At 27.5% G+C, this 12,132-nt stretch overlaps 1 long non-coding RNA gene across 1 annotated transcript; it reads left to right on the top strand.

Annotated features, from left to right (window-relative positions):
- Positions 1-10,487: 10,487 nt before the first annotated feature.
- LOC146933143 (uncharacterized) lies at positions 10,488-11,420 on the top strand. Its single transcript, XR_015008419.1, has 2 exons — positions 10,488-10,606; positions 11,217-11,420. It is a non-coding gene; the product is annotated as an uncharacterized LOC146933143 (long non-coding RNA).
- The last annotated feature ends 712 nt before the right edge of the window (positions 11,421-12,132 follow it).

Here is a 12,132-nt window from a genome sequence, read left to right as displayed (position 1 = left end):
TCTTCATCTCCTTTCAACTCTGTAAATACATCAACATCGTCTCAAGTAATTATATTACAATTACGAGAAAAAGTAAACTTGAGAAACAAGGCATACTGATGAAGATAGAATGAAAGCCGATAGATGCAATTATAATAGAGAATTAACTAAACTAGGAGCTTGTTCGAGCTCACAAATTATTTTTTTTTCATACAACATTTTCTTTGATCATGATTACACTTTCTCTTTAAAATCACCATTCAAGAAAACATTTTTAACATCCATTTAAAAAATATGTTAGTGGTGACCAAATGCAACGATGAGAAGAGTGTAATAGTGATCAATTTGGCAACGTAACTAAAAACTTCTTCACACTTCATATCCTTGTCAAGAGAATCACGAGACATACTTTATAGCGTTCAGGTGACCTAGAAGACTTGGTATCGATCTTATACAACCAGTGAGGGCCAATTGCACATTTTCTTGTTTGTACAAAGTAGAATGTTCTTTTTCCTTAAGTTATAGTCAAAAAAGAATGAAGAACAACCTCTTAGTAGGAAGAGGACTCCGACATATTATTAATACAAAAAAGAGCTGGCATACAGTTGCATAGAGGATAATGATGACTATGATCTGCAACCACAAAAGGTTCTAAAGGAGCATTGGGGACAATAATGGAAAGAAGTTTTCAAAAAGAAAAGGGACAATAATGGAAAGATTATGTGAATTAACATTACGATATTGTGAACTATTACACTATGAACACTTTGCGTGAAAGAGTTTATGCTCTTTGTCCCAAAAAAAACCACTCCAAACTTATCACGAAGGAATGATAGTCGTTAGATCTTGTATTATTTGGAATACATGTGTTGATGGAAATGATAAAAGTCCTATTAGTGATGCAATTTTAACTATCATAATTTTCTCAGGACAAAACCGTTCACAATAACTAGCAATATTCTTTGTGAAGAGTGACGCTATTTGTCCGGAAAAAATCCACCTCGAACTTTTCACGAAGAGCATTAGATCTTGTATTATTTGGAATACATGTGTTGATGGAAATGATAAAAGTCCTATTAATGATACACTTTTAACTATCATAATTTTCTCCGCACAAAACCGTTCGCTATATCTAACAATATCCTTTGTGAAGAATGATGTTGTTTGTCCCGAAAAAATCCATCCCGAACTTATCATGAAGAAATGGTAGGCGTTAAATTTTTTTATTATTCGTGATTAAATAATTGAATGTGACTATGTAGATAGACACATATTTTTTTTTTTTTTTGATATATACTCAAAAAAATTCAAATGTTACAAGAATGGTATATAAAATGGGATACACTTACTTGAATGCAGGATTGAAAAAATTGAAAGTTAACTTTACAATGAAGAATATGGAATATGACAAACACCATCACATTTTTCCTCCACTATTAAGTAACATATTGGTAATTGATAGTCTAATTAATTAAAAGTTTCTTTGTTGAGGAACATTTCTGTAAACTACACTTTGAGAGAAAAATATGCTGCAATGTTCAACAAAGATAGGAAAGATTGGGGTCCTATTACAATAATGGTGAAGTATGCAAAAATCAAAGAGGAATGTTAGTGAGTTGTATTTAACATCATTTACTTGGATCTTCACTCTAAATTTATTGTTTCTTAACAAAATTTGTTTTTATAATTGATTTATAAAATATATTATAATGAATAAATGACAACACATATTTGCTAAACTACATCAAGTCAAGTAATTGAGAAGTTTTGTGTTTTAGAGCGGGTTAGGGTGTGTGATTGTGTGTTGGGGGGTTTGTTTTCATGGTAATTTGCTTGCTGACATATATATGTATGTATGCGTGCGTGTGTGTGTGTGTGTGTGTGTGTGTGTGGGGTGTGTGTGTGTGTGTGTGTGTGTGTGTGTGTGTGTGTGTGTGTTGGGAGTTTGTTATCATGAAAATTTGCTTTAGAATGAGTCCAAAACCAACATAGATCAGAAAAGGGAAACTGCATGTAATAAATGTTTTAGTTTCTCTTTAAATCAGTCGTCGTCACATTTGCTGGAGTGTGTAGGAGCGAGTGGCAAAACTTGGTGGAAAATGAGATTGTTGTCTCTTTATAGTTTGTTGTCTGTGCAAAATTTAGTGTGTGTGTGTTTGTGTATGTTTGATTTGGTTTATGTTAATAGCTTAGATGAAGCTTTGTGGTGTAGTTGTGATTGTGTGTTTATATTTTAGTGTTTTGCAAGTAATTGAGAAACTTTACAATCTTTTTTTTTGGGTAGTTTCGATTGTGTTTGAGAAATTGTATATTAACATTTGTATGTATGTATGTGTGTTGTGTTGTTGAGAGTTTTTGCTATTAATTCTCTTTTATGCGTTATTATATGTACATTTTGATTTTGACATAAACTATTTTGGTACAAAACAATGACCAATCAAACATGATTTCCACCCTTTTTAGTTACGATTGATCTTATTATGACTCGACTTTTCCTTTACTTTAGTTTTAACAGTGTTCTTTGTTTTCATCATGATTTTCTTTAGAATGAGTTTGAAACCAACATTGAATAAGAGATTGAAACTATATGTAATAAAAGTTTGTCATCATCAACATAGAAAGTGTAGCAGTTGTTGATTTTAATTCTCTTTTGTAACCGAACACTTAAACTTCTATGTTTCAGGTTAGTCCCTCGATTACAAATGTTTATCATTTTTCTACTTGAGTATGTCACATGTTCCTTCTTCCTTTTTAACGAATCATGGTACCTAATCACCAAAATATAATGCATGCACGAAACTTGATATATTCACTTGCAAAATTGGTAGAATTGATCAAATTATTTAACATTTTTAACCAAAGGAATCAAAATTAAGCATAAAATAATTGGTAGAAAGGAACTTTTAAATGGAAAATATTTGTGGTTGCAAAGTTTTTTGTATTGTAATTCATCAGTGTTTTCTTATGTTATTTTCAACTTGTGTGAATATGTTTTTGTAGTGGATTTTATTGTTTTCTCTTTATTTTAGTCAGTTGTTTTGTATTTATCCCGACTTTGTATTTTTTTTATCGAATTAGAATATATTGTTCTTAATTTTGAGTTTAATGTATTTCTCCTTTGATTTTTTCTTTCATTCACATATCAAAATAGCTGCATTTCCAAATTTTGATATTGAAAAATTTACGTTTAACAAACATGTCAAATACTATTTGATATTCAACAATTGGTCTAATCCTAATTCACCATAATCAGGCAAAAACTATGTGTGTTCAAAAATACTGAAGTTGTAGCTAAGTATTTTATCGAAGATAAGACATATAAAGAATTGTTAAACTCCAAATTGAAAGTTTATCTTGTTAAAGCTAAAGTTAAATCCATGTCAAATGTATTCCTTTGATTTATTATTTAAATATATTTATATTTGTATAATTGTTTAAATATTTGTTTTAAATGTACACATGCAAAACATCTATCTCAGTAATTGTAAGTTATACAACTCTCATTTTTTTTTTCTTCTAATTTTAATCTCATTTTATGGTGGTAACAATTATACAGTGTATGGATAAGTCAATATTTAACATTTATTAATTTTACTAAAAACAAACACAATATAGTATTTAACATGAAAATAAACAAATAATGTATGGATTGAAAAAAGTTTCTATATGATGTACACTTGAGTTAAGTACACTTTCGTGTTCATTGAGAATACACTTTTATTGACTTTTTTTTATGTGTCACACATATTGTTTGTACATTTACAATCTATTTTAGTTGGTTTGTTTGCATTTATTATACGTTGTTATTTTTTATCAGATTAATCCATCTTGTGCTTCATGGAGTTTAATATATTTTACCTTTCATTTTTTTTCTTCCATTTACATTTTACAGATATGAAAAAATGGCTACAATTGTTAACACTAATTTCGGAAAAGTGATACTTAACAAATATCTAAAATCTGTTATGGTTTTCAACAACCAATCCAACTTTAGTTTATCATAATCAATCAATAACTATGGGTTTAAAATGGCAAAAGTTACAACAAAGTATTTCTTGCACGATAAGACAAATGAAAAACTCTTAAACTCTGAAGTGGGAGGACAAGTTGTTGAAACATTAGTTCAACCATATGTCAAAGGTATTCTTGAAGTTCAATCATATTTCAAATATATTTGTATAGTATCCTTAATGTTTGTTTTAAATTTTGACAAACAAATTTTTTGAGAAAACTAACAAAGGAAGCTGACAGCGGAATTTTTCTATTTAGTCTTCGAGGAACTTATAGTGTAATAAATTATAATTTTTTTACTTTTTATTTTTATTTTTAATTTTCAACCTCATGTATTGGTGTTAACAATTATAAACTATATGTGCAAAGTTGATAATTAACATTACTTTGTTTTTCCAAAAAGAAATATAGCATAAGTGCTGCCATGAGGATTAATAAATTCAATCCAAATGTTGAAATTTAGTTTCTTCTTCATACTAAAAAGATGAGATGAATTTAATTTTATTTCATATATGTTTTTCAAATATGTTTAATGTTAAATTAAAGTAACAACATATATATATATATATATATATATATATATATATATATATATATATATATATTTGTTTAGATTCTTGAACTTGAGTATATTTTGTGAGTATTACCTTTTTCAAATATATCGAGTTTGTGCTTTTGTTTCTTGTAGTTGTGAGTATTATCTGTTTTCAGTTAATGAAGGTTCAGTAAATTTCATCCATTATTGAGTATTGCCCATTTTCATGTAGTTTTGAGTGGCATAATTCCTCGTTAATCTCATTGCATAAATTGTATGATTTTTTGTTAGGCAATTTCACTTCCATAAAGATAAAATAAAGTTTAGATATGAATTGAAGATAGATATGGTCATGGAAAAAGATATTGAAAAAAGTTCCTATATGATGTACACTTGAGTTAAGTACACTTTCATGTTCATTAAGAATACACTTTTATTTACTCTTTGTTATGTGTCACTCTTAACATTTATACATTTACTCTCTGTTTTACCATTTACATTTTACAGAAAAAAATGACTACAATTCTGAACACTGATTTCGGAAAAGTCATGCTTAACAAATATATAAAATCTGAGATGGTTTTCAACAACCAATCCAACTTTAGTTTATCAGAATCGATCAATAACTATTGATCGATTCTGATAAACTAAAAACTGGCGAAAGTTGTAACCAAGTGTTTCTTCTAAAATCAGGGAAATGAAGAACGTTTAAAATCTAAAGTGAGAGTACATGTTGTTGAAACATTAGTACAACCATATATCAAAAGTATTCTTGATAAAAGTTCAATCATATTTCAAATATATTTGCATGGTATCCTTAATGTTTGTTTTAAATTTTGACAAACAATTTTTTTGAGAAAACTAACAAAGGAAGCAGTGGAAATTTTATATTTAGTCTTCAAAGAAATCATAGTGCAGTAAGTTATAAATTTTATACTTTTTTTTAATTTTAAATTTTGAATCTCATATATTTGTGTTAACAATTATAAACTTTATGTACAAAGTCGAGGATTAACACTACTTCATTTTTCCAAAAAGAAACAAAACATAAGTGTTACCGAAGATTAACAAATTCAATCCAAATGTTGAAATCCAGTATGTTCTTCATATTAAAAAGGTAAGATGAATTCAATTTTATTTCATAGGTTTTTCAAATATGTTTAATGTTAAATTAAAGTAACAACATCTATATATTTGTTTAGATTCTTGAACTTGAGTATATATGCCAACAATTTACATACCTCGTGTCTATACCAATAATGAAGTTAGTTCTCTTTGGATGAAGTTTCTATAGATTTGAAGGTGAAAGCTACATTTGACCTTGATGACAAATCTATAGCTGCATCGTTATTACTGAATTTAAGAAAGTTCTTTAAAAAGCACGACTACATTTTGGGTGGCACTGCCATCGTGGACACCCAAACTTGAAGTCTTGCTCTTGGTCAACATTAGGGTTTATAGATGTTGGTATTACAATGTTAGTAGTTAATTTATATCAATAAAAAAAGACAAGATTTATGTCAAAGAAATTTATTTTATATGAAAAGTAAGGACTCAAGTTTGGAGGAAATTGAAAGAAAATACCCGAAGTTGGATTCTATGTTGTGTTCAATCACACTAAAGATGCTAGCAGTGTGGAGAAGGGAAAACCACGTTAATCGAACCAGACGGTGGTGAAAGGAAAAAAATCTGTTAACACTCGTGGAGTCATAACCTTGGAAGATATGACATAAGAGCCAATTTCAAAATGTATGGTGAATTGAAATGTCATATGATGTTATGAGAGGAAAGAAATTGAGATTAAAATGAAAAATTGTAAATAAATTTTAGTATTATAATTTTGTTACATATTCCATAACTCTTTTTTTATGAGATAATTTTAACATCATCTATACTTGTTCTATTAATTTGTAATTGATAAGTTTATCAATTTACATATTATAAGCTGTGAATGATCTCAGTTAATTTGTTATTGTGGATTTTTTGTTCTTTTTTTTTGTGGACGAGATATTGGGATGACTTTGTTAATAAAAAATGAAGTTTGAAACATCCCGTAAAAAAAACATCGGTATTTTGCCATTTTGAACATTTCTTTCGTAGCCTTCGTGTGTGTGTATAGATAATAACTAGTGTTATTTTCTTTGTAAACTAGTTTGAAGTTTTTCTTTCTTGCATAACATTTTAGACTTTCTGTACTCTAACAACTAAATTAACTTTTCAGACTCTATATTTGAAGCAAGAAGCTTTGATATAAGATTTGTTGGTTTATTTATTTTGTTTATTAAAAGTACAATATAAACTTAAAGTTTTGACCTTTCCATGTTGAAATAAACTTTTATTTTAAGATTGTTGATAATATTAATTTATTTAACTTCATACATTTGCATGCAACAATATTTTTTAGTTTGTATAATTATAATTGATTGTGTTTGAGATTTTAGTGTGTTTGTTCGTATATTTTGCAACTAATTAATTAATATTGTTGATTTATTTTGTTTGAAAATTGCTTACTAATGTCTATGTGCGGTCAAGAAGCTAAATGTTATAGAAATTAATTATGCAATCATATGAATCTAATTGCTTCATAATGTGCTTGTGCATGTGTGATTTTGTTTGAGAAATTGTGATTTTAGTGTGTTTGTTCATGTATTATGCAAGTAGCTAAGTAGTTTTGTTGATATTATTTCTGGGAGTTGTGATTATATTTAAAAAATTGCTTACCGACACATGTGTGCATGTGTGTTTTGGGTTTGTTTTCATGATGATTAAATTAATAATGAGCTTGAACCTACATTGAATAATAAAAGAAAACTACATGAAATAAAAATTTGTGGTCTCCAATATAGAAAAAGTAAGGGTTTTAGGTTTAACTATTTATTGTTTGCGGTTTTGTATTGGTTTTTTTAGTGGTTTATATTTTTCTCCACTTTATGGTTGGTTGGTTAGTATTTATCGTGACATTGCATCTTTGATTAGATTAACACATATTTAATTTAATATAGTTATCTTTTAATTTTTCGTCCATTTACATTTGATAGATCATAAGAAATGGCTGCAATGCTAAACTATGATATTGAAAAACTTATGCTTAAGAAACAACTAAAATGTGATTTGATTTTCAATAACCAATCAAATGTTAGTTTACCATAACCAGTCGACAACTACAGGTTCGATATAGTAAATGTTGTGGTCAATTATTTTATTAGAGATTAGACATATGAAGAATCGTTGGACTCTGAATTATGAGTATATATTCTTCCTAAAACAAAAGTTCAACTTTATATCAAAGATATTCATTCAATTTATTGTTTAAAGTATATTATAGACTTGTATAAATGCTTAAATGTGTGTTTTAAATTTTGATGAACATAATTTTTGGATAAATTAACCAAGGAGATTGACTTTGAATTTTTTTAATTTCGTGTTCAAAGATCTTATGGAATAGTAAGTTATACAACTTATACTTTTTTAAATTTGTAATTTATAATCAAATTTGCAGTGATAACTATTATATAACGTGAATGCAAAATAAAGGATTATGATTAACTTTACTTGATTTTACTATAAAGAAACATAGTATGTGTTACCATCAAGATAAACAAGTTTAATCTAAATTTTGAAGTTCAATTTTGGTCTTCATACTAACAATTTAAGTTAAGGTTGATTCTATTTCAAATAAGCAATATGTTAATGTTATGTTATAGTAACATCTATATATTTGTTTAAATTTTTGCAGTTGAGTGTTTATGACAATGATTTCCATACCCAATGACTTTACCAACCATGAATAAGTTCTAGTGAATTTTAATTTTAAAGCTGCATTTGACCTTGATGATATAACCATATTTGGATCGATACTAAGCTTTATAAAAGTCCAACTATATTTGGAGTAACATTGCCATTGTAGACACCAAAATTTGAAGCTTCAATCTTGATAAACAATGGATCAATAGATGTTGGTCTTATTATGTTGGTAGTTTATTTATACAAATACACATAAGATTATAAGAAAGAAATGAAATTTAATTCATTATGTGATCAATAAATCTTTATATAATACAAAAGCTTACATCTTTGGGCAAAAGTACACGTGGCGTCTCAAGTTTCTCTCAAGCATTTATTGCTCCTCTAACAAAAATGTTGCAATGCATTGTACATTTGATCAAGAAAGTTTCCTTAATTACGTTTTGTGTATATTACATTCATTCCATTTATTAAAAATGAAATAATTATATGTATTATGTACATTTAAATAGAACCATATTGCCTTATCACCGTAAACTAAATTATATAAAGATTAGAAGAAAAAAAACATAAACCACTTTTATGTATGATCAGACCAAACTAAATATTTTTTTTTTCTTTTTCGACTCTAATTTCAAAAAATTATTATAGAAAAATTTCAAATATTCATTCTCACAATTCAATGTTCTATGCTAAATTATTATAGAAAAATTTCATATATTCATTCTTCAACTTTCCTCCTCATATATCGCCACAATCCCATGTTCCATGCTAAATTATTATAGAAAAATAATCAATGTCTTCAATGCTATTAGTGTAGAATCAATAATACCCTTGATTTCAAAGAAATCAATCTCACAGTTTATGCAAAGATTCATTCTACCCACAATTAGTATATAAAGGAAGCATTGCTATATTCAAGAACTGCCACATTCGAAATCACTATTTTCAACCTTATTCTCTTTTCTTTTATCTCTCAATACTCATTCTATGTATTGCTAATTTTTATTTCTTATTCTTAATTAGCTTTTTATTGTGATTTCTTATCTTGCAATTTTCTTATTCGTATTTTTTTTCCGGTGCTTATATGTTTTTCGTTTTCAACCGGATTTTTATCTTAGACATGTGGAAGTCAATCAAGAGAAAAGAAGAAATGCATCATGTATCAATTAAAATGTATATGAAAGATTGCTATTACTACGTTCAAATATAACCGCTTTCAGCCCCCTTCTATTTCATTTATTTTAATACCTTAATACTCACTACTTTTTCTATCTCTTGATACATTCATATGTTCTTTGTTTAACATTTCTTTTTGTTTTTTTATTTCTAATGTTGCTATTTTACTTTTAAATATTTTTCTCTCTTATATTTTCTTTTGGTGCTTATATTTGATTTATTCTTTATTTTTCCTATTTATACTTGAGAGGGAAATAAATCGGTAGACAAGAAGAAATGCATCACTGTTGAGTCGAGATCAAACTCGAAGTGGATTTTAACTTTGGAGTGGTAATAAAAAAAATAGTGATATTTGCGCAATCAATTTTGTGACAATTTTTAGGATGATGATTCACATATTCTCTCTTCGTGTGTAATCAAAATTTTCTAAAGGATGATGATTTAAAAGATAACGGTTATTTCAAGCATAAATGTAATCAAGTAAAAGAGGTAAGGAGATCTTTTCCATTAATTCCCCCTTCAAGAATTTTTTTTCCCAATAATTTCAGTTATTTTCCTTGACTGAATTGTTTTTATTGTCATGTTGAATTTCATTTGACAATATTATTGCATTTTGAATTATCTCCGTTTATACATTTTTTATTTGTCAGTAATTAATCAAATGAGTTGTATTCATTAATCAGACCAAATACACCCACAACAATATACAAGAGTATAATCATGGAAAAAATCATATAATCTCTATATAATACAAAAGGATACATCTATGAGCCATAGTACACTTGGCATCATATTTTTCATCTAGCATTTAATGTTATTCATCTAGCATTTTTCATCTCTCTCATCAAAGAATATTCCTTCTTATTTTTATGTGATTAAAACGTAAATGTTGACTAAAAAATGGATGATTTAATGGCGTGTAAATGCTATTAACTTTCATTACATTTTTTTAATTTGTTTCATAGTCAAACCTGAAAAAATGAACATATTTTTTTATCCTTCTTCTTTTCCATACGTTTCTTCCAAGCTTTAACACCATTTTTTTTCCTCTTCCGGTTGTTAGGTAGCATATTTTAAATCACGATCATATTTTCAATCACGAAGATATGATATAGTAAAAATCAATTAGATGAAAATCATAGTCTCAAGTGTAACAAGGTAAGTGGATTCAAATATTTTATTTTCTTAGATTATTGACGATGTCGACATGTTAGTGCTGGTTTGATGCCTGTATTTGTCTAATGTTCATAGATGTGTGCTAATCGTTCTTCCATTAGTATTTGTGTACAAAAAGTTCAATCATACTTTTAACCACTATTTAATAGATATTTGTTTATAATTTCAACATTACTTCTCGGATCTCACCATGCTTTGAATTTTTCCTTATAAATATTACTTCAACCATCACCATTCCTCACATCATTTTAACATTCAGTTATAGAATTTAAAATTATTTCAAAATCATGTTTGTCCATTTATAGTTTGTATCCATTTTTTATTAAAAAAAATTGTATTATTTTTCTTCATAGTGCCCATAAATAGTGTTTCATCCTTATTCTCTAAATATTACATATTTGTTTTTGGTTCTTGACTACTTTGGGTTTGCAATTTATTTAAATCTATTATTTTATATTTTAATCCTCTTTCTATCTCTCTATATTTTTATAGTTTTTTTACCTAATTTTTTGTTCAACTTTTCTTCTTTAACTCTTCGACCAATTGTTCTTTGGTTTTAACGGGATTTTATTGATTTGTTCTATTTTTCTAGTTATGTAGATACAATTAAAGATGAAGCGCAAAGATGCAATAATTGAAGTTTGACTACATGGATTTGTAGAGTTCCTCTCAACAAAAGAAAGAATTTGGAGAGAGTAGAATATTTTAATCAAGCTTTATATTTTAAGAGTTGTATATATTACAAATTTGATTAAAGTGTCTGATGTTAAATGAATTTTAAGTAGTTTTATTTGCATTGAGATTGTAAAAATGCTAGCAGTAATATTGATATTTTTGCAAGCGTCTAACTAATCACACTAATGACGAGTTATGAGTGTTCGAATATAAACCGATTCAAAAGAAAATCATAAATTGGTACAAAAACTGAAAATCACAAAATCTAATATCGTTGCATATGTTTGAATGTCCTTTGTGAAAACCTTTCGCATTAGATCATACTTTGATTTGATTATTCGATTTTTTTTACCTCAAATTGATTGAAACCGCACGGCAAACCCTAGAATGACGAGCCACTATTTTTTTTTTCTTTTCTTATATGATACGATCCTTTGGTTTTCGTCTTCCTCTTATAATAGTAAATGAATGGAGTATATTTTATGATGTTGAATAACCCAATGATTTTTGTTCTGTTAGTTCTCTCATTATTTGTAACATTGTTCCATGTTTCTTCAATGACTTTCTGCATCTGTGTCAAAATAAAGTTATGGATATTTAGTGCAACAAAGGTTTAAAAAAATATATTTGTGGATGTTTTTCAAATTAAGTATCGTCAAGCACACAACTGAGAGATGATATCTCTAGAAAAAAATTGTTTGCTTAACGTAAAACTTCGCACAAGCGTACACACCCTTTGGTCAAAAAGAAATGCATTAAACTTTTGGAAATACCGACGCTAAATTAACGGTTTTTAACTTCATATAGGGAATTAATCCTATAAAAATCATGGG

This window comes from Medicago sativa, chromosome 4 (assembly GCF_051527215.1).
Source record: "Medicago sativa cultivar Bolivia chromosome 4, Bolivia_mono, whole genome shotgun sequence".
Lineage (NCBI taxonomy): Eukaryota > Viridiplantae > Streptophyta > Magnoliopsida > Fabales > Fabaceae > Medicago > Medicago sativa.
The sequence above is the reverse complement of the archived record's forward strand: the minus strand, read 5'-3'. Positions and strand labels throughout refer to the sequence as shown.